At 40.1% G+C, this 23,083-nt stretch overlaps 2 long non-coding RNA genes across 2 annotated transcripts; both read right to left on the reverse strand.

Moving 5' to 3' along the window:
• Positions 1 to 14,617: 14,617 nt before the first annotated feature.
• Positions 14,618 to 15,414, reverse strand: LOC110904986. The gene is made up of 2 exons (XR_002572859.2): positions 15,376 to 15,414; positions 14,618 to 14,838 (listed from the first exon to the last, which is right to left on the reverse strand). It is a non-coding gene; the product is annotated as an uncharacterized LOC110904986 (long non-coding RNA).
• Positions 15,415 to 21,191: 5,777 nt separating this feature from the next.
• On the reverse strand, positions 21,192 to 21,985 carry LOC110904992. The gene is made up of 2 exons (XR_002572860.1): positions 21,947 to 21,985; positions 21,192 to 21,412 (listed from the first exon to the last, which is right to left on the reverse strand). It is a non-coding gene; the product is annotated as an uncharacterized LOC110904992 (long non-coding RNA).
• Between the last annotated feature and the right edge of the window lie 1,098 nt (positions 21,986 to 23,083).

The following is a 23,083-nucleotide window of genomic DNA, read 5'->3' on the forward strand; positions in this document are numbered from 1 at the left end:
TTCTCCCAATGGTATGATATGTTCCGCAGAACATTGATGAGTGGGTTCTCATGGAATTCAGAAACTCAATTAATTGAAGCGGAAGATGAAGTGTGGGATAAATTAATAGATGTAAGGGCTTTAATTATTTACTTGAATATTCAGATTATCATTTATAATACTAACCATCTTGATTTTGTTAAATAGTCGAAGCCTGATGCTGCAGCGTTGAAGACGAAGAAAGTCACAAACTTTAATGAAATGCTAGAACTGTTTGCAAAGGATGGGGCATCCGGTGCACAGGCTGAAACTGCTAAAGAAAGAAATGCCCGATTGCAAAAGAACGACAACATTAACTTAGAAACAGTTCCAGAAGTGAATGACTTCCTAGCTGCGAAAGATGTAATTCTAGAGAGCCAGTACATTATTGATGATGATATTCAAGTGCTACATCCTACGTCTTCTCTATCTGAGCAAACTTTCAGTGCATAGAAATGTAAGAGTAGAAAAAGAAAAATTGAGCAACAAGATGAAGATTTAGCCTCTATGATTATAAATAGTGTTGGTAGTGTGGCTAATGCTATTTTAGAAGACAATAAAATAATCCAGGAGAGCAATAAAATACTAGAAAGTTCTTATCATCGTGTGTACACAGGTAAAGAAATTTACAATGAACTCGAGTCGTTGGGTTTGGAATCCCATGAAATACCTAGAGCTTAAATTACTTGGCGGCCAACCAAGCAAAAGCAAGGACATTATTTAGTTGTCCTCATCTGATACTGTTGGGAGTACTAAGAGATATAATGGATTCCGGTAACTAAGCGAGTTTAGGATGCAATTAACTGGTTGAAGTTTTCTGTTTTTAGTAAGTTCTTAAATTCTGACTTTTATTTCTTTGTTTGGGTATTTTACTGCATGGTTATGAATCTTGCTTTCTCAATGACTTAGTTTCTTTATTTCCTCTTTTAATTTATTGTTTTGTGTAGTGGTTTTGGCGTTATTTCACAATTATTAGTACAATCGGTTTCTTGGATTGTTTAAGATGCTATAATACTTATATTTCATCTGCTGCGACATATTATTTACTGCTCAATATTGACCAGAATAGGTGTCTGCATCCAGCCTGACGTTAGCATATGTGAACTGATCCAGGTGTGTTTTCTTCACATTTGAATGATCCAGTTTTTATTAAGTTTTACCTTTTGATTAACTGAAAATAATGCTATGGCTGATACTTTATAGTTTAAAGTGTGTTTACATAAGGTTAAGATGTTTTGTGTTAAAAGGGTATAATAATAAAATTGTAGGTAGATATTGTTTAGTAGACACCGGTTTACCAGCCCCGGTATGCCTAACCTGCATTTATTAACGCGTAACCATCATTACGCTCATAACCGACACCTAAACGCATGAAACGACACCGGAATGCGCGTAACAGGCATTTAACACGTGTAACTGGAACTGGTTACTCGTGCAAAGCCGGTTTCGTGTCAAGTGTTGCGTTCAGTCCTTACCAGGCTGGGTTACACGCGTGTCCCATACCAGATACGTGTAACTAGAGTAAAAACGCGTAATAGACGATTTTGGCTATTTACTCTTGGAATTATGATGTAAATATTAGTTTATTTTACTACAGATGACCCTATTTTGTTATCTAAATATTACCTTTTGTTATTTTGCAATACAGTTTTCCATTGCCGGTATACACATGTATGTAAAGGGTGTGCCTATTGGCACACTAAAGTGTCTATTGACACACCAAACCCTAGCAAAACCCTAGCAAAATCAGGGCTTATCTACGCTGCGTATAGGTCAATACGCAGCGTATAGGGTTAACCCTAGCGTAGATAAAACATCTGCAAAATTGGGGCCATTTTGGTAGGTTTGAAGTATCAAAGTTTTGCCAGGTTTATATACGCTGCGTATGGTCAATACGCAGCGTATATAAACACTAACTTAGTAAATCTTCGCACAAAAGCGTGGCCCAACAGACTCGTCGTAGGTTCGTGGTTATGGTTGACGTTGTCCACTTTTAACTCCCACGTGTCATTCGTCACGTCCCGGATGGCGAGTAATGAAAATGGGCAACCGATTTTTTTGCTACCAGCTTTCCTAACTGTTGCTTTACTACGGTGCTCACCACTACGGTCGCACACAAGCCATACCATCCCAGTAGTACCGCCAATATTTTTTGATCGGCGGGTAACAATTACGTAACCATACTCCTTTCCCGTTTCTTGTACCCAATTCTTCAAATCAGTTAGAGACATGAAACGCTAAAAAAAAGTTACGTTAATAATAATTATAATAATAATAATAATAATTATAATATTTATGAAACTCATATTTCAGGGACTAATATGGTCATTATTGAAACTATTTTAACTGAATGGTTTAGCCAGGTTAATTTTCATATAAAGATTTCTTCTTTAAACACTAACTCGGTTAGCATACTTAACTGAACAGTGCAGGGACCATTTGTGTCAATTTTCGAAACTTTAGGGACTATTTTTGTAAAAATTGAAACTTCAGGGACCAAAGTGTAAATATATCAAAAATCGGTAAAAAGGGGGTCTTCTTTAAAGAACCAGCCATTGCAAGGATCGAACTCGTAACCTCTCGTTTAGAACCGCAATTACGCCTTAACCAGTTTATCCTCCTACTAGGAGCTGTTAGAATATGAAACTTAATTCCTTATAGATACTAGTTAGGATTAATATAATTACTAATTAAATTCAGAAAACAAAAAGGGTTTTAAACCCAATCGAACCGGACAAGGACGGGACTCGAACCCGCGCCTTCCCGCAAACAAAACACGCGCACAAACCCACTGGGCTACCAGTTGGGATGTGTTAGAATCTGAATTTTTATTGTATTAAATTATTTAGATAATTAAATTTATATAAACTTCTTTATTGTTATTTTAACCACTTTAATTCATTTTATTTATTTAAAATGATTCCAAGGCCATAATAATTATTTTAAATCAGTGATATTCAAGTTCAATAATTAAATTGAAATATAGTTTTTAACAATAATAATAATAATTATAACTATAATATTTTTAACAATAATAATAATAATAATAATAATAATAATAATAATAATAATAACAACAACACGAATAATAATAATAATAATAATAATAATAATAATAATAATAATAATAATAATAATAATAATTATAATTATAGTATTTTAACAATAATAACAATAATAATTATTATTATAATTATAATATTTTTAACAATAATAATAATTATAATTATAATATTTTTAACAACAATAATATTAATAATTATAATTATAATTATAATTATAATATTTTTAACAATAATAATAATAATTATTTTAATGTGATACTTCATTTATTTGAAACGGATTGCCCGGGGTAGATGGTTCATAAAGTGATGTGTTACGGGGCTCATAACCATATCCACCATGTTCTTCGTATCCACCGTAGCCTCCATATCTATCGTATCCACTGTATCCACCTTCACCCACGTATCCACTGTAACCACCTTCACCCCCATATCTATCGTATCCAGTGTTTCCACCTTCACCCCCGTATCCAGTGTATCCACCTTCACCCCCGTATCCACTGTAACATCCGTATCCACCTTCACCCCCGTATACCCCGTAACCCGGATACGATTGCTGCGTCAGGTAATATGGTTCATCAACAGGTGCATTCTCAGCACCGTATCCACTTTGTTGCACGTACGGAGATTCATACCCGTATCCGTAATCCGAATACACTTGGTGCGCCGGGTAATTTGGTTCATCAACAGGTGGAGTGGGAGTCTTGTTCAAGTCTGGCAACTGTGTTTTTTGATCAACAGGGACTCCAGACACAACCTCCTCTTCCTCATTGGCATCATTTGCTCCCCATGTGTCGTTAGAATAGCGATTACCGAAATAATTCTCGGTCCAAAATGATGACATTTTAACAAGATTGAGCAAAAAACAGAACAAATGATTTTGGTTTGGGGTGTAAATTGTTAGTGCAGAAGAAGATGAAAAAGAAAGCAGAAGATGAACTCGAAGGGAACCACAGATGCATGGATAAATAGACTTTCAAATTTACTTCAATAGGCAGCGTATAGCTCTCTACTCCCCGTATTACTTTATTCACGTGCCTGGACAACATCGTATCAGTGTCAAATCAGTCTGACATACGCTGCGTATTGACCAATACGCAACGTATAGGGTTACCTCTATACGCTGCGTATTGATCAATACGCACCCTATGTCAGACTGATTTGACATGGTACTAGGTTTGACTATCTGGTCATGTACCTGCCCCTTACATACGCTGCGTAGAGGCCTATACGCAGCGTATTGAGGTAACCCTATACGTTGCGTATTGGTCAATACGCAACGTATGTCAGACTGATTTGCGTATTGACCAATACGCAGCGTATAGGGTTACCTCTATACGCTGCGTATTGATCAATACGCACCCTATGTCAGACTGATTTGACATGGTACTAGGTTTGACTGTCTGGTCATGTACCTGCCCCTTACATACGCTGCGTAGAGGCCTATACGCAGCGTATTGAGGTAACCCTATACGCTGCGTATTGAACAATACGCAGCGTATGTAAACCCTAAGTGTGCAGATAGCCTGTCAAGGTGTGCAAATAGTGAGGGCCTATGTAAATTACATTCAATAGAGTGAAGAATTCATCTGAACAGATAATACAAGAAGTCAAAGTTTAATCTCTCAATTGGATAAAACTGAAGGGAACTTAAATTGGTGTGTGTGGGTTTTTTGGAAAGATCATATATCATAGTAGGGGGTTTGTGTGTGGTGATATGGAAATAATTTGGGAGGTAATGGTCTTATTAATTAATGACACGTGTTTTGATTTATGTCATCTGTTGTTTCGAGTTATTTCTTTCGTGTGCAGGACTTGGTGTCACGGACTCATGGCCTCTACACTTGTGGCAGTTAATGGTTACAAGGTTGCGTACATGTTTAAAACATCCTAAATGATCAAGTTTTTTCTTTGCTACATTTAAAATTGTCATGTTTTCTTCTTGATTATGTTTCAGTCACGAATGTCACCATTCGACACTGCTATATGACTCCATTTAAATTCTGTTGTCTGGTTATTAATATCGTTCTCAGCTATATCGCACCTGATTTGTTTCACCGATAACTCCACATGTTCAGCGTTGATACCCAATCCCACTGGTCCGTCATGTTTTGAATAGTCTGCTGCACTAACAAATTAAGAAGCTGACCCATTTGCTCTTTTTCATGTACTGTTGAGTGTTGATGGTATTGCCCTCCATTCCAAGTCCTATATTGGAATCTGATGTGGGACCTTATAACCTTCACTCACCCAAGCCCGTTTGTTCTTCACTTGCTTGGAAACCGATCATTTAATATCCCTCCTTGAGTCCAGTGTTCGTTCCAGAACTGAACAGAACTCCCGTTACCCACTTTGCAGCTGATTCTATTGTTAATGTGACAACCGGTAATTTACGGATTTTAATTACGTAATTAACAGGTGATTAACGCGATAATAAATAGTGTTTACGACGCCAATTAACTTAATTAGGCCCTTGGAGTGCCCAGGAACGTTTGTTCAGCTAAACAGTGCGCGTGTGGTAATTTACGGAAAATCTGCTGAATATTACGCGACAACGGACTGAAACCGTATGAAATACTGACGACACCGACAAATATGGATGTTACACATACTTATGGAGTTTGCGTTGCGATATCAGGTCTCGTAGGAATTACGGGCCACTTACACATGAGATGAGCTTGTGGGCCCTGGGCCCAAGCCCAAAACCCACAAGCCTAAACCTACACGTAATATATTTTATAAGATCTTTCATTATCTCTTCAAATCTTGGAAAATCTATTCAAGGGATTTTGATCCAAAGAATAAAAGATGCAACCTGAAGGCTACTTGAATACATAATAGTCATAAAAGACATTGTGTTCTATAAATGAAGGCCCATCCATCTCTCCTCACTACACTCACCTTCAAAACCCAAAATCAAAATATACAGACTATAAGTCTGTTCTCACCCCACTCGATCCACACATAAATCACCCATTTAAGAAATAAATTCCACTTACTGATACACAACATATGTTCACAACACCAACACATAAACCCCTGAAGCCCCAAAACCGTTTCACCTCTCTCCCTCTCCGGTGCTTTTGTCCGGCAACGAACCGGCTCCGATCGGAGCTCCGGCGACCTCACCCACACCGGTAAACCCCCCCGCCTTCTGTGACCCTCCGATCCACACACCCATTCCCCTTTCTGATTCCGAAACGAACCACCACCACCGTCTGGTGGTGGTGTGCGGCAGCTACAACAGAGAGAGCTCAGGTCAAGAGAGAGAGAGAGAGAGAGAGAGAGAGCAGAGGAGAGAGAAACTCCGGTCGTCTTCTCCGACACCGGCGGGTGGTGGTGAGCGGCGGTCAGTCGACAGAGAGGGAAAGACGGCGAGGAGAGAGAGACGCGGCAGAGGTGACGGACCGAATGTCGGAGATTTGGTCCCGCGGTCCCTGTTTTGGACCGACGGATCTTTTCGTTATCCGACAAATCTCGTCAATTTTCCGGGAGTCTGTGCTTCGGACCGGCGGTCCTCGACATCATCAGGCGAATTCACGGTAAGTCGGTTCTCTTCGTCTCCTATCGATTTTTGAAATGATGACTATTGCTTATGTGTTGAAGATGATGATGTTCCTGTTCGGGTGGTGGTTTTGTTGTCGGTTCAGGCTCGGTGGAGCCCCGGTTTCGATTCAGGTCAGCCGGTTCAAGTCACATCATGAAGCAGTTCAGGTTTGGGTTATGTTTGCTTCGGGTTCCGCGACTCAGTCGGGTTCGAGTCAACCCAGCTGCATTTCAGGTCAACAGCAGGTCGACTCCGGTTCAGGTCAAATTCAGTCAAAGTTGACAGTCAACGGAACTCGATTCGGGTTCTTCGGGTCAAAATGAGTCAACTCAGCGCACGGTCAACTCAGCGACTCAACTCGGTGAAACCAGTTGACTCGGTCAACTCAGCGTGCCAACGCGAAGATTCGGTAAAGATTTACGACGCGACTATTTTTGTTATTTCTATAACTTTATTACTCACGTGAAACGAGCTCGAACTGATTCATACTGATTATAGTTTGCATTTGCGGAAATATTTAGCAAAGTTGATATATTATAATTGAATCTTGATTGAATCTTGAAAATATAACGACAACTTGGTTGTCCGGGGCGTCCAAAAACAGAGGAAACTCTGTCCGTTTTTCGAGAAAACCCGTAAAACAAAACGAGTTTTTATTATAAAACAAAACGCGTCTTGTTTGTAAAACGACGATTATTGTTATAAAGCGACTTTTATAAAACGAGATACAAATATAAAGTTTCTTTATCAACAACTTACAACCTACGAGAACAACGATACGAAGATTATTTTGACAACAAAAATAAATATAGTTATTATTATATTTATTTCAAACAAACTCGAATCTTTTATAAACAAATATAGTATATATATTTATTTCAAGCATCGCGTAACACGAAGTCGTTTCATCAAAATAAATATAGTTTATATTTATTCCAAATATCAAACGACACGACGATTGTTTTGCTAAATAAATATAGTTTATATATTTATTTGAAACGAATCCTTTTATAAAATAAATATAGTTTGTATATTTATTTCAAACTTCAAACAACGCGATGATACTTTCGCAGAATAAATATAACTTTTTACATTTATTGAAAACGCCTAAACGGCATATACGTATATTTTTGGCAAATATACACAAGATGTGAGATATATAATACAAATTATTATATATTATTTGCATACGACCTCTCAAATACGAGCTAACGAGTATAACTTCTTCGCTTCTTCTAAGTTGATAAATTACCGTCAAATCGTTCGATCAACATTTCGGTAGAGCTCGATTCCACGTAGTTTAGATACTGCGTTATTTAGAAACTTATTAGATATTCCGTGTTAGGAATATTGTAGAATGCACGCTAGCAAGTCTCGTCTTGGAAACGACATCGCGAAATCGTAATTAGCTAGCTTTGCACAAGGAACGTCCAGGCGAGTTCATAACCCCCACTTTTACTGTTTTACATTTTTGTAAATGTTTTCGGGGTGGAAAGACATGCACGTTTTTCAAGACATACAAAGTTTTCGACAAACAAAGACTGTATATTTTTAGACAAAGTTTTGCAAGAACATACAAAGTTTTGAACAAACGCAAAACTCGTATTTCTAAATCATATCACGAATGGATTTCGAGGAACTCAAATGATTTATGAAAGGTTTATACTAAACATACCGGTTTTTACAAAACAAATGCGTATTTTCGAAATGTGAATGATTTTTCGTAACTAGGGAGTCAGTCAGGGTGGCTGGGTAGGTTCAGCCAGGGTGGCTGGGGAGGTTCAGCCAGGGTGGCTGGGAAGGCTCAGTCAGGGTGGCTGGGGAGGTTCAGCCAGGGTGGCTGGGGTGGAATATATGTTACAGTAATTACGAGTACTTTATACATGGTATGGTTAGCGTAAGGAGGTTTACTACTTAGATCATGTGAGTGGGTAGGCGGAAACTTGAGGCCATTAATCCTCATGGTAGGACCGAGGGACAGGAGCGGTAGATCTATCTGGGTGTAGCGAGCCCAGCCCCAGGCCAAACAGAACGGACCTCGGGGTGACTTTGTGCCCGACGCATAAATCCGCTAGGTTTGAGTCTTCCTACTTGCACTTCACACATATCAATGGCCTTGCAAACCATTGGTGATCTCTTTTTCCTTATTTGCTACATACCAGGGATTTTATACTTACGGAAACTTCTTGTTCATACAAATTAACTACCATGTTTTATACAAATACAAGGCTTTACAAATACATGGTTTTATGAACATAACGTGTTACAAACACAACATTTCCATATAACTTGGCAAGAAAATGATTTTTAAATTCATTTTCTCAATACTATTTCAAAAACCGGTTATTCAAAGATTTATTTCAAATCTTTCACAATACCAAAGATTTATTTCAAACTTTTCAGAACTCAAAAGATTTATCTCAAATCTTTTACGAACAAACTATGAACTCGCTCAACTTTATGTTGATTTTTTCGCATGTTTCTTTCTCAGGTTGCATTTCTGAGACAAGGCACGATTGGAATAGGAGAACCATTGAAGAATCGAGTACTTAGTGGGCGTTCAATTTCTAGAAATACTTAAATTATTTTGCTTCCGCTGTGCAATGAAGATACCAGTCCCGTCACGCCAATGCTCTGATAATTTCGGTGTGTGACAGATTGGTATCAGAGCTATAGGTTACAGCGAATTAGGTTTCTGTTGTGATACCTAGGCTCTAACCTCACCTTTCCCCCTGGGAACTTAGATCATTGAGACGTTGAACACATATAGAACGCCTAGTACTCGAATATGGTCTCCAACCGTTGCCGAAAAACAAACAGTCAAAATATTGTTTTCAAACATACGCTATTATGGTATTTCATACACGGTGCATAAACAATTACATACAGTACACAACACTCTGAGAGTATAGGAAACATGCATTTAAGACCTTCGGAAAAGGGAATTCAGTCTGAGAGGCTGGGAGGATAGTCTAGTGGGACTAGAAGATTCAGTCTGAGAGGCTGGGAGGATAGTCTAGTGGGACTAGAAAATTCAGTCTGAGAGGCTGGGAGGATAGTCTAGTGGGACTAGAAGATTCAGTCTGAGAGGCTGGGAGGATAGTCTAGTGGGACTAGGAAATTCAGTCTGAGAGGCTGGGAGGATAGTCTAGTGGGACTAGGAAATTCAGTCTGAGAGGCTGGGAGGATAGTCTAGTGGGACTAGAAGATTCAGTCTGAGAGGCTGGGAGGATAGTCTAGTGGGACTAGGAAATTCAGTCTGAGAGGATGGAAGGATAGTCTAGTGGGACTAGAAGATTCAGTCTGAGAGGCTGGGAGGATAGTCTAGTGGGACTAGGAGATTCAGTCTGGGAGGCTGGAAGGATAGTCTAGTGGGACTAGGAGATTCAGTCTGAGAGGCTGGGAGGATAGTCTAGTGGGACTAGAAGATTCAGTCTGAGAGGCTGGGAGGATAGACTAGTGGGACTAGGGGAATTACTTGATTGCTTATTGGTGACTAACATGCTTATTTGATTATATGATCGATTATTTGTGCATGGACATCACGTAGGAGTCGCGAATATTAACTCGGGTACACACTATTATCCATATTATCTATGATATTTTAACTTCCCGAGCAGGCAGCCTACGCATAACAAGACGCTAGCGCATGAGAATACATGGAACACAATTTTTTTTTACGTCAACGGATGTCGGGGTACATCACTTTCTACGTGGCACACGACGCTAGTGCACAGGTATACGTGAAACTTAAGCTTACATCAACGGAGGTTGGAGTACGTCACATACGACTATCGAGGCGAGGCCTTTGAAAAGACGCAATGGCGCAATTCAACGACGGCGCTAGATTCCTGTCAACGGGAGAACTAACGGCCAGGAAACGACAACTTGTCACGCGATCCTGCAACGACACGAGTCACGCCAGGGAGAAGACGATTGTCTCCGCATTCCCCCCCCCCCTACCTAATTAATGACAAGTACGCTATGTTCGACATTCCATGGTAATGTCACTTAACAACCGGATATCACACGCAACCCCGGGTAAAGTCCTCAAAATTTCTTTTATTGAAGTTTCGACTTTTACATTTACTGAGTAGATTTTCGTATCTCTACTCCTCTTAAGGGTCATTGTATCACGATCATTTCTTTACAAGTTACATACATGGTTTTTCGTTGTGACCATGCCGAAAGTTTTCTTGTTGATACATATGTTTATTGTCGGATTGCGCTAAAACCAAGTTCAATTGTTTGAACTTGTCCATTACACATGTTCGATTCAAAACACCATATGATGTATTGAAAACATCATATTCAAATTCGTATTAACAAGCGTTTCATTTGTTCCGAGTCGAAGTAAACTTGTTTGGCATTCGACTCCATTAGATTGTTTGTTGATTTCGACACCTTGTAGTGGTATTTTTCATTTATTTGAAGCTTGCGCTAAACTCGTTTAGGCATCTTATGCACGGATTTAAATATTTACTTATTGATTGCTTTAAATCCGTTTTGAATTATCATATTAAAGCAGTCTTAACACAATCGCGTGTTAAGACAATGGTACACAAATTCATTTCATATTCCGATGTACCTCATAACGGTTCTTTCAACATCGATTGAATGCTTTGCGATATTCATTGCTTCCTCACCTTCGATCGAAAACATTGTTTCATTGATGTTCCATTTTCAATTGAAAATCTTACGATGTCATTTGAAACAAACTTTCAGATTCACTTTATTGCGCTTCCATTTAACTTCAAACACGGTGACTTTGTTTGATCACCGCTATTATTGGATTGTTTAAATCATTACGACACCTTGTGATGTTGGTACAAACTTGTAGCTTGGGCTAATCATGATCGATCGTTTCATGCAAAACACAGGTGATACTTGTTCGATCACCAGTATTATTGAATTGTTTCATTCATTACGACACCTTGAGGCGTCGGTATAACTTGCGGCTTGTGCTGATCACGATCGAGCGTTTCATGCAAACTATTATATTTGAGATTGTTGATTCTGAGTTCATCCAATGGATGTTATTGCTTCTAGAACTCGTTTACATGTTCATATGGAATTCGATTGGTCGAAGTTCCTGTTCATTGTTGGATCCTGTTAACTTAGTCACGCCAGTGACTGTATCTATACATCTTGTTTCCCTTGACATCAACTTTTGAAACACAATTCTGAAGAGATAACATAGTCTAAATTTCGAAGACGAAATTTCTGTAACAGGGGGAGAATGTGACAACCGGTAATTTACGGATTTTAATTACGTAATTAACAGGTGATTAACGCGATAATAAATAGTGTTTACGACGCCAATTAACTTAATTAGGCCCTTGGAGTGCCCAGGAACGTTTGTTCAGCTAAACAGTGCGCGTGTGGTAATTTACGGAAAATCGGCTGAATATTACGCGACAACGGACTGAAACCGTATGAAATACTGACGACACCGACAAATATGGATGTTACACATACTTATGGAGTTTGCGTTGCGATATCAGGTCTCGTAGGAATTACGGGCCACTTACACATGAGATGAGCTTGTGGGCCCTGGGCCCAAGCCCAAAACCCACAAGCCTAAACCTACACGTAATATATTTTATAAGATCTTTCATTATCTCTTCAAATCTTGGAAAATCTATTCAAGGGATTTTGATCCAAAGAATAAAAGATGCAACCTGAAGGCTACTTGAATACATAATAGTCATAAAAGACATTGTGTTCTATAAATGAAGGCCCATCCATCTCTCCTCACTACACTCACCTTCAAAACCCAAAATCAAAATATACAGACTATAAGTCTGTTCTCATCCCACTCGATCCACACATAAATCACCCATTTAAGAAATAAATTCCACTTACTGATACACAACATATGTACACAACACCAACACATAAACCCCTGAAGCCCCAAAACCGTTTCACCTCTCTCCCTCTCCGGTGCTTTTGTCCGGCAACGAACCCGCTCCGATCGGAGCTCCGGCGACCTCACCCACACCGGTAAACCCCCCCTCGCCTTCTGTGACCCTCCGATCCACACACCCATTCCCCTTTCTGATTCTAAAACGAACCACCACCACCGTCTAGTGGTGGTGTGCGGCAGCTACAACAGAGAGAGCTCGGGTCAGGAGAGAGAGAGAGAGAGAGCAGAGGAGAGAGAAACTCCGGTCGTCTTCTCCGACACCGGCGGGTGGTGGTGAGCGGCGGTCAGTCGACAGAGAGGGAAAGACGGCGAGGAGAGAGAGACGCGGCAGAGGTGACGGACCGAAGGTCGGAGATTTGGTCCCGCGGTCCCTGTTTTGGACCGACGGATCTTTTCGTTATCCGACAAATCTCGTCAATTTTCCGGGAGTCTGTGCTTCGGACCGGCGGTCCTCGACATCATCAGGCGAGTTCACGGTAAGTCGGTTCTCTTCGTCTCCTATCGATTTTTGAAATGATGACTGTTGCTTATGTGTTGAAGATGATGATGTTCCTGTTCGGGTGGTGGTTTTGTTGTCGGTTCAGGCTCAGTGGAGCCCCGGTTTCAATTCAGGTCAGCCAGTTCAAGTCACATCATGAAGCAGTTCAGGTTTGGGTTATGTTTGCCTCGGGTTCCGCGACTCAGTCGGGTTCGAGTCAACCCAGCTGCATTTCGGGTCAACAGCAGGTCGACTCCGGTTCAGGTCAAATTCAGTCAAAGTTGACAGTCAACGGAACTCGATTCAGGTTCTTCGGGTCAAAATGAGTCAACTCAGCGCACGGTCAACTCAGCGACTCAACTCGGTGAAACCAGTTGACTCGGTCAACTCAGCGTGCCAACGCGAAGATTCGGTAAAGATTTACGACGCGACTATTTTTGTTATTTCTATAACTTTATTACTCACGTGAAACGAGCTCGAACTGATTCATACTGATTATAGTTTGCATTTGCGGAAATATTTAGCAAAGTTGATATATTATAATTGAATCTTGATTGAATCTTGAAAATATAACGACAACTTGGTTGTCCGGGGCGTCCAAAAACAGAGGAAACTCTGTCCGTTTTTCGAGAAAACCCGTAAAACAAAACGAGTTTTTATTATAAAACAAAACGCGTCTTGTTTGTAAAACGACGATTATTGTTATAAAGCGACTTTTATAAAACGAGATACAAATATAAAGTTTCTTTATCAACAACTTACAACCTACGAGAACAACGATACGAAGATTATTTTGACAACAAAAATAAATATAGTTATTATTATATTTATTTCAAACAAACTCGAATCTTTTATAAACAAATATAGTATATATATTTATTTCAAGCATCGCGTAACACGAAGTCGTTTCATCAAAATAAATATAGTTTATATTTATTCCAAATATCAAACGACACGACGATTGTTTTGCTAAATAAATATAGTTTATATATTTATTTGAAACGAATCCTTTTATAAAATAAATATAGTTTGTATATTTATTTCAAACTTCAAACAACGCGATGATACTTTCGCAGAATAAATATAACTTTTTACATTTATTGAAAACGCCTAAACGGCATATACGTATATTTTTGGCAAATATACACAAGATGTGAGATATATAATACAAATTATTATATATTATTTGCATACGACCTCTCAAAAACGAGCTAACGAGTATAACTTCTTCGCTTCTTCTAAGTTGATAAATTACCGTCAAATCGTTCGATCAACATTTCGGTAGAGCTCGATTCCACGTAGTTTAGATACTGCGTTATTTAGAAACTTATTAGATATTCCGTGTTAGGAATATTGTAGAACGCACGCTAGCAAGTCTCGTCTTGGAAACGACATCGCGAAATCGTAATTAGCTAGCTTTGCACAAGGAACATCCAGGCGAGTTCATAACCCCCACTTTTACTGTTTTACATTTTTGTAAATGTTTTCGGGGTGGAAATGTCACACCCCCAAAATACCACATGCGGGAACCCCGCGGGATGTGTGACGCATCAGAGTTCGAGCCACCAATCACATTGAACCACGCATAGTATTTAAACAAAACATGTCATTAATTACCAATAGTAAATGTCAATCATAAGATTATTTCAAAGAGTTGTGTAGCGGAAGCATATAATAAATCGTTTAACAACTATTTCATAATAAATTTTCAAAAGCAATGTATCAACTATATGTTAATCCAAGAACCTTGATCCATGACCACCCCAGCACTCCCAGATAGCAAGTCCATGTCACGAATTCTAACGACCTGCAAGCATGCAGACAAGTGTGTCAGACGACGCTGGTGAGTTCAAAGTTTTGTTAACGTATTTAGTTACCAGATGTATGTTTAAGACAGTTCAACGTTTTGTTTTGATGTTGTTATTACTCGATTACCGTATGTGGCGACTAGATGTGAATGCCCAACCCCAATGCCTCCATTTAGGCATTGGTCATGAGGTCAAGGTATCAAACAACCTTGAATAGATGTAAGGGGTCTTATATGTACACGATGAGAATGCCCAACCCCAATGCCTCCAACTAGGCATTGGTCATGATGTCAAGGTAATTAGTTCACGCCCGTCCTTTCAGCCCGGTGTGAGGGTGTCAAACCTAATAGCGCTATCAACTAAATACCTCGTTGCTTCTTCAGCAACACGGTAGATGTATGGGGTCTTACATGATTTATACTGTGTTCAATAACCAACATCCCAAATAAACAGTTTACCCAGTATTCCCTTTAGAAACGTTTACCAGATGTCCCAAACCACCGGGACGCATGCTTAGAAAAGTGCAGTGAACTCACCTTAGAGTGCTCGGTAGGATTAGTTACGTATGATCCAACTCAATCAACCAATCCTAATGCGATTATCATACGACAATCATTCTTCGTACGCATAGAAATCACATACGACACAGATAAAGTACAAGTAGCACACATATTGTAAAAGTCATAACGGTTAACATGTCACACCTCATTCCCATAAACAAGGTCCATTCAAAAGACACAACCCACATTCATATGTGCGGCCCCAATCTAAATCTATGTATAAACCCTTCGCTAATGTAACACAAATGATCAAAATATGTAAAGCCCGTTTAGCCTGTAAAGCCCAATAAACATGTATACCCATACGATTAGCATGCAAGCCCAATTAAAGAGTGTAATACATCTGCAATTTCATGAAGTTATTTCCTTCAATTACTACCCCTTAAACTATACAGATTATATATTACCCTATGTCATCACCCTTATCATATAAACAATTATATCAACATTTAACTAACACCAGTTATATTATCACGTGTTATCTATCACGGAATACATGACTTACTTGTTCGTATGACCCGCTTACAACTTCTAAACGTCAAAACCCTAAGCCGTAGTCGAATACTTTGTTAATCATCCATGAATCTTATTCACAATATACATCATGCTTTAACAAATATACAATAACATGACAATCTGCATCCTCATCAATCTACCACATATTTATCTCATTAAATCATGTTTTAACATACAATGCATAATTCAGGTTAACTAGCCTAACGGCTCCTTGACATCGAGTAATCAGTTTATATCACGGAGTTATTAACCTAGCGGCATCATGCAATCCACTCAAAAATTGTCACATGCAGCACATGGCCACTAGATATAATGAGCCGACCACATTAAATATCGGTTCATTCTAATTGGGCCGATTTAATGATTTGACAATGTGTAATCAATAATCTGATATGTATTACTGAAGTGCTCACATGGGCTGATGTCAGTTTTATCAAGATTGCATTCATATATACAAAACATAACATCAATACATTAAATCAAATCCTATTATTCATGCGTTTAAAACTATTGGTTATTATCTTGCTATTCACAATCAAACCATGCAACCAAACAACTAACCAAACTCGAACTATAAACATTATAACATGGTACTAACCGTGTTTGGGGTAAACCCGAGGTGCCAAGATCAACAGACTTCGAGTGACAAGACAAAACCCCAAGGGTGATGAGAAAACCAGCCGTGCGTATGAGGGTAAAGAGGATTTAGAGTTTGTTTTAGTTTGCGAAATTATGAGGATTCCAACCCTAAATAAGAATGTATACGCATAAGGGGGGTGTATCGGGCTCCCTAATGGGCTCTCAATGGGCTTCCAACCAAAGTATAAACAACAAGGGTGTTTGGGCTTGTGTACTCGGGCTTGTGCTTGTGCGCTCGGCCCTGAGATAACATGTGTAACCCAGGATGACTGTGGATTTTCCGCGGGTACCACATCATCCCCAATTTGAAAAGGAATTTCGTCCCGAAATTCACCAATGATATTAGAGGTCAGCCGTTTGGATGTTTTGAGTTCCAACGGACTCTCACGATTGGAATTCGACTATGATAACGGATCTCGACTTCCTTGTTCAAGCTTTCAATAGATAGCATCACCAGTGTTTCCTCGAACAACACTTCTTAGATTCGAGACATCAATGACATGGTAAACATTACTCGATTCGTCTGGTAACTCGGGTTTGTAGGCCACTTTGCCAATATGTTCCAGAATTTTGAATGGCCCAACATAGCGCGGATTAAGCTTACCGCGTTTCCCAAACCGCACCGCACCCTCCCAGGGTGAGATTTTCAATTATAACACATTCACCTGCAGTGAACTAACTCCCAGCGTCTCTTAAGCTTATCAGTTTTTCCTGGCGGTCAGGCGTTATCATCACACGATTTCCGATCTAAGCAATTTTCCCAAGAGTTACGAGTACAAATCCTGGACTTGTGATTAGGTTGCCACTCGCCTTAATCCAACAAGAAGATTGGCATTATCATTCATGTGATGCCTCAAACAGAGCTATCTGAATACTAAAATGGTAACTGCTACCGTAGGACTCAGCCAAAGGTATGTGTCCTTCCAATTTCACTACGTCAGTCACACACATGCTCGCAGCATGTCTTCGAGTGTCAAGATGATTCATTTACCCTAATCGTTTGTCCTATGATGATGAGTAATGCTCATGTCTAGACATGAGCCAAGCGTGTTGTGTAGTGCCTGTCATAAATCAGGTATAGATCAAAATCAGAGATAACAGGAGTTGGCACCTCGTGCCTAAAAGCCGCCTCTTTCAGAGGAACATTCACAGCTGTGAAGATCGTCAGTTTCCTTGATCGTAAGAAAGTGGGCTGGTAAATTTAGACCATCAACGATCACCCAGGTGATATTGTTTCCGTTTCAAGTTGTAAGTAGACTGGCGACAAAATTCATGGCAGTCTGTTCTCATTTCCATATGGGTGATTCTGGTTGCTGATACTCCACCTTGACTTTCCCACAAGTCGATCATCATCCACAAACATTGCTAGGTGGCCCTTCATGCCCGATTACCAGTACAAGATTCATAGATCCTAATGTCTCTCATCAAAACCCGGATGACTAGAATATCGAGGCCGATGTGCCTTGCTCAATCACAAGTTCCGTATGGTTGCCGTGTTGTGGGATCCACATCCGTTCCATAAAGTAGCGAATATCATTCATCCTGCCAAAATCACTTCTCCATGCCCCGCATGGACCAAACTTGACAATTTTCTTCCTTCAGTGCCTCGGTTTGAGCAGGGCAACTCTGATCAGGTAGGTTAAGGTCGATGGTGTGTTGCAAGCTCATACGCGTTTAGGTTCCATAGTCGTATTCGCTCGATAGTTTCATCCAGCGAAGCCATCACATAATTAGCTCTCTCAAAACAAAGGTAAACACGGGAGGCCCTTGTGATCGGTCTAAATAATGCAAATGGGTACCGTCCAAGTAATGTCTCCATCTTAATTCCAAAGACCATGGCTTCCACCCCAGGTTGTGAGTCGTGCAATTCTTCTTGTTAATCCCACACGTAAGCCAACACCTTCTCGTGTTGCATTGGCGTGTAACTGGGACTCTGATTCGAACTATCATGGTATACCCCCGAATCACCCGCACCTAGGGACGATGCTTCAGCGCATTGCAGAGTTGGGATTTAAAAGCTGAAAAGACGTCCTCCTGTCCTGTCTTTCACGAACACAACACCCGACTGTGGTAAAGAGATTTAAGCTGCATGACTTCCGAAAATCCTGCGATTATCTGCGATAGCATCAAGCGAGACCAAGAAATTGTTGTATCCTCGAACGGATCTTAGCGAGATCCACAAGTATTTCCACTTCGTTGATTACATGACCCCAAACAGGTTACCTCTCGAATTCAGAAGTTACATTTATTAAGACTTCGCGCGGTGCGGCTCCTCCCTCAGGAGCTCTCAAATAAGATACAAAGCTGTCCATGATGCTCTTTTCTCCTGGAAAGGATTCAAAACGTCACCCAATAGCGTGGTCGGTTCACATGGTCTTTAAAGCCGCTGGTGTGATAATTACCCCAATGGTCATGGAATACAAAGTCGCAACGGCCGTATTGCATTCGATATGCCATTTCGGGAACACTCTCCTCTTGGTCTTCCGTCAATACATGGTTGAGGCAAACAGTTCTTAATGTCACCTTGCTGAGTTCTGGATAATCAGTACACATACGAAAAGGCTTTATCTTCCCGAATATAGCTGGGGCTCCCAAAGCGAACAAAATCTACGTTCAACAAAATTCTTGTCTAACAGTTCCTGTAGATTGTCCTTGCAACCCTCCTGGTGCAAGACGATATGTAGCCCGAGTAATTAGGGTTGCCCCTGCCGTGAGATCAAACTTAGATTCTGCCTAACAGTGGTGGGAGTAAATCTGAAAGCTCCCCGGGTAGTACGCTAAGTGGAATCACGAACAATTGGTGGATACTCGATCCTTTTTCCTTAGCCCAAACATTAGTAACGGTTGCCAACATAGCGGGGTAGTCCCTCCGTAGACTCTCCTGGCTTTCATTGCTGAAATGATACTAACCTTTACACCACACTAATGTTTTAGTACAGACGACGATTCGCCACTAGGGAGAGATACGCGAAATTTTCTTCTCACGGGATAAATATGCGTGATATCTGAATAACTAATCCACACTGACTACGACATCGAAACTATCAGGAATGGTAGAAGGAAGGTCGATGTCGAACACTTGTCCCACAAGGGCGAGTTTGCATTCCAGCGAACATATGAGATTTCAGTTGGCTGGCCATCAGTCGGATCCGCAACAGGTTGGTTCCAAAAATCATCAGGGTTTAACAGAACAGGGACGATGCGTTTAATTACCAAGAATGTGCAGGCCACCATGTTGCTATAATCCTGGCGTCGCCCACGCCAATCCTAAATGCCCATCACGAGTACCACATCCAGCGTTGTTGCTTCTGCTACTAGGACTCCCAAAGCTGTCGTTATTCCCCGGGTTGTTGGCGCCTTGCCTTAACATCGGCCATTCTTTGTTGAAGCCACCATCACCATACTGAAAGTCGTGATTTGCGAGTACCTTGATGTCATCGTGATTGTTTCTTCTAATGTCGATGCTCGAAATAGAATCCTGAGGCCTTTCGCCGACAGGGTCCCCCTTTTCACATTCCGTGCCACGTCCTAAGGCGTTACTCATTGTGCTGGCAGTTACACATTCTACACCATGACCGACTGTCATCGTTTATGCCCCGATCGATTCGTGAGAGTTGGCTCTCATAAGTCGTTGCCTAGGGTTTAAGGATTCGATTAGAGTCAAGTCGCTGTTGCTCGATGCCGGTAACTAGGGTCGTTCAAATGCTGAAGTCGGTAAGGTACTACGTTTACCCTCTTGTCCATCGTTCTTGCAAGTTGACTGAGTAATGGACGGTATGTCGTGAGAGTGCTGCAGAAGTGATCGCACTTCGGGATCTAAGGCGTTAACATGCTAAGTTCCAACAAACAAAGATAAGTGAGAAAAGTATAGTCTAATCATTTGACGCTGAGCCATCCAACTCAGGGACGTTCGTACTAGCACCTAACATTCTACACAATTCGCTAGGCGTTCGGATGCGTGATCAGGTGATACTCATTAGTATCGAGATCCGTAAGGATTCAGAAAGGAGTGAAAAGATCATATTCAGGTAGGAGACAATCACTACTATGACTCCTATAGACTGCTGAGTTCTAACATAACATCAATTAACAGAGCGGAACCCCTTCTTCACTTGCTAAGCCTCACTGGGACTCGCATGCACCCCACATTATTATTATGTGTGCACCCACAATAATATTGTGATTTGCATGCTCATCTCAGTTCCTCCTAACTCATGTCGAATGTTTCCCCCAAACTCAAATAGCAAACAAGGAGCATTACATAACATAAGTCACGAATGTTTAGGGAAATACCACCCTATCAGTCATATAACATGTGCAAGGGATACGTAAGTTCATACTATCGTGTTTAACGTGCACCAGCATGCAATATCATATGTAAGTGTCCACTAGTTACGTAGTACAATGAGTATACGAGAGACGAACCTTGCAATCTGGAGCTGAGTGTCATGGTCATATTCTTTGTTGTCAAAACTGTTCGGTTATAGTCTGGTTTTATAAAAACGTTTTAAAACCAAGTTCTCTATAACCAGTGGCTCTGATACCAAACTGTCACACCCCCAAAATACCACATGCGGGAACCCCGCGGGATGTGTGACGCATCAGAGTTCGAGCCACCAATCACATTGAACCACGCATAGTATTTAAACAAAACATGTCATTAATTACCAATAGTAAATGTCAATCATAAGATTATTTCAAAGAGTTGTGTAGCGGAAGCATATAATAAATCGTTTAACAACTGTTTCATAATAAATGTTCAAAAGCAATGTATCAACTATATGTTAATCCAAGAACCTTGATCCATGACCACCCCAGCACTCCCAGATAGCAAGTCCATGTCACGAATTCTAACGACCTGCAAGCATGCAGACAAGTGTGTCAGACGACGCTGGTGAGTTCAAAGTTTTGTTAACGTATTTAGTTACCAGATGTATGTTTAAGACAGTTCAACGTTTTGTTTTGATGTTATTACTCGATTACCGTATGTGGCGACTAGATGTGAATGCCCAACCCCAATGCCTCCATTTAGGCATTGGTCATGAGGTCAAGGTATCAAACAACCTTGAATAGATGTAAGGGGTCTTATATGTACACGATGAGAATGCCCAACCCCAATGCCTCCAACTAGGCATTGGTCATGATGTCAAGGTAATTAGTTCACGCCCGTCCTTTCGGCCCGGTGTGAGGGTGTCAAACCTAATAGCGCTATCAACTAAATACCTCGTTGCTTCTTCAGCAACACGGTAGATGTATGGGGTCTTACATGATTTATACTGTGTTCAATAACCAACATCCCAAATAAACAGTTTACCCAGTATTCCCTTTAGAAACGTTTACCAGATGTCCCAAACCACCGGGACGCATGCTTAGAAAAGTGCAGTGAACTCACCTTAGAGTGCTCGGTAGGATTAGTTACGTATGATCCAACTCAACCAACCAATCCTAATGCGATTATCATACGACAATCAGTCTTCGTACGCATAGAAATCACATACGACACAGATAAAGTACAAGTAGCACACATATTGTAAAAGTCATAACGGTTAACATGTCACACCTCATTCCCATAAACAAGGTCCATTCAAAAGACACAACCCACATTCATATGTGCGGCCCCAATCTAAATCTATGTATAAACCCTTCGCTAATGTAACACAAATGATCAAAATATGTAAAGCCCGTTTAGCCTGTAAAGCCCAATAAACATGTATACCCATACGATTAGCATGCAAGCCCAATTAAAGAGTGTAATACATCTGCAATTTCATGAAGTTATTTCCTTCAATTACTACCCCTTAAACTATACAGTTTATATATTACCCTATGTCATCACCCTTATCATATAAACAATTATATCAACATTTAACTAACACCAGTTATATTATCACGTGTTATCTATCACGGAATACATGACTTACTTGTTCGTATGACCCGCTTACAACTTCTAAACGTCAAAACCCTAAGCCGTAGTCGAATACTTTGTTAATCATCCATGAATCTTATTCACAATATACATCATGCTTTAACAAATATACAATAACATGACAATCTGCATCCTCATCAATCTACCACATATTTATCTCATTAAATCATGTTTTAACATACAATGCATAATTCAGGTTAACTAGCCTAACGGCTCCTTGACATCGAGTAATCAGTTTTTATCACGGAGTTATTAACCTAGCGGCATCATGCAATCCACTCAAAAATTGTCACATGCAGCACATGGCCACTAGATATAATGAGCCGACCACATTAAATATCGGTTCATTCTAATTGGGCCGATTTAATGATTTGACAATGTGTAATCAATAATCTGATATGTATTACTGAAGTGCTCACATGGGCTGATGTCAGTTTTATCAAGATTGCATTCATATATACAAAACATAACATCAATACATTAAATCAAATCCTATTATTCATGCGTTTAAAACTATTGGTTATTATCTTGCTATTCACAATCAAACCATGCAACCAAACAACTAACCAAACTCGAACTATAAACATTATAACATGGTACTAA

The sequence above is a fragment of the Helianthus annuus genome, chromosome 2 (genome assembly GCF_002127325.2).
Source record: "Helianthus annuus cultivar XRQ/B chromosome 2, HanXRQr2.0-SUNRISE, whole genome shotgun sequence".
NCBI lineage: Eukaryota > Viridiplantae > Streptophyta > Magnoliopsida > Asterales > Asteraceae > Helianthus > Helianthus annuus.